This window comes from Micropterus dolomieu, linkage group LG14 (genome assembly GCF_021292245.1).
Source record: "Micropterus dolomieu isolate WLL.071019.BEF.003 ecotype Adirondacks linkage group LG14, ASM2129224v1, whole genome shotgun sequence".
In the NCBI taxonomy this organism is placed as follows: Eukaryota; Metazoa; Chordata; class Actinopteri; order Centrarchiformes; family Centrarchidae; genus Micropterus; species Micropterus dolomieu.
Genome location: NC_060163.1, coordinates 24,356,482 through 24,357,489, shown reverse-complemented (window position 1 = coordinate 24,357,489; position 1,008 = coordinate 24,356,482). Strand labels below are relative to the sequence as shown.

Sequence of the window (1,008 nt, the reverse complement as noted above, 5' to 3'; positions counted from 1 at the left end):
GAAGTCCCAATGTCAAAATGGAAGACACCTCCTAAGGTAGTAGAATGACCAAGCTAAGATCCTGTGGGACTTCAAGATCCAGACTGACAAACTGGTGACGGCTAACCAACCAGACATCGTGTTGATCGACAAACAGCAGAAGAAGGCTGCAGTGATAGATGTGGCGATCCCAAGCGACAGCAACATCAAGACGAAGGAACACGAGAAGCTTGAGAAACACCAAGGGCTGAAAGAGGAGCTAGAAAATATGTGGAAAGTAAGAGCAACAGTGGTGCCAGTGGTAATCGGAGCACCGGGGGCCGTGACCCCCAAACTGGGAGAGTGGCTACAGCAGATTCCAGGTGAAACATCAGAGGTCTCTGTCCAGAAGAGTGCAGTCCTACGAACAGCTAAGATACTGCGCAGAACCCTCAAACTCCCGACACATACCACCACGCAAGGGGTGAGAGGGCGATTTTATATATATACATATATATATAATATATAAACATGTATTGAAAGGCACTGCTGACAGTTTATAGGTGGCAACATACTTAGTATGCATGTTTTCAGACGACATACATGGTGATGACGTCTGTCTCTCCTCTGTTACGCTCTGACTTCCCAAGTTAGTTTCTGGGTGTGTTTTGTGACGCTGTGATTACTCATATACATACAAAAGAAAACTTAGACTTTATTATACAAAAGCACATTAATGAAAACTTTGCATATGTCCATATAAGGAAACTTACCCTATACTATACAAACAAAACTTTCTCCCCTTCGTTCCACCCCTCTCATGCATAAATGCTGGACAGTGTTGTGAATTCTTCTGTTTTGCGGGGCTAATTATTACATTTATTCATTTAGCTGACGCTCTTATCCAAAGCAACTTACAATTGCTATGTACTGTAAATCAGAGGTTGCTTGCCTCTGAAGCAACTAGGGGTTAAGTGTGTTGCTCAGGGACACATAGGTGTGTCACAGCAGGGAATTGAACCCGGGTGTACCACACCAAAAGACAGTAGT

General features: G+C 43.8%; 1 protein-coding gene across 2 annotated transcripts in view; it reads right to left on the bottom strand.

Annotated features, from left to right (window-relative positions):
* The window catches only part of LOC123982851 (zinc finger protein 502-like), a 441,737-nt gene that overhangs the window by 437,653 nt on the left and 3,076 nt on the right, over positions 1-1,008 (bottom strand). The window lies entirely within an intron of this gene.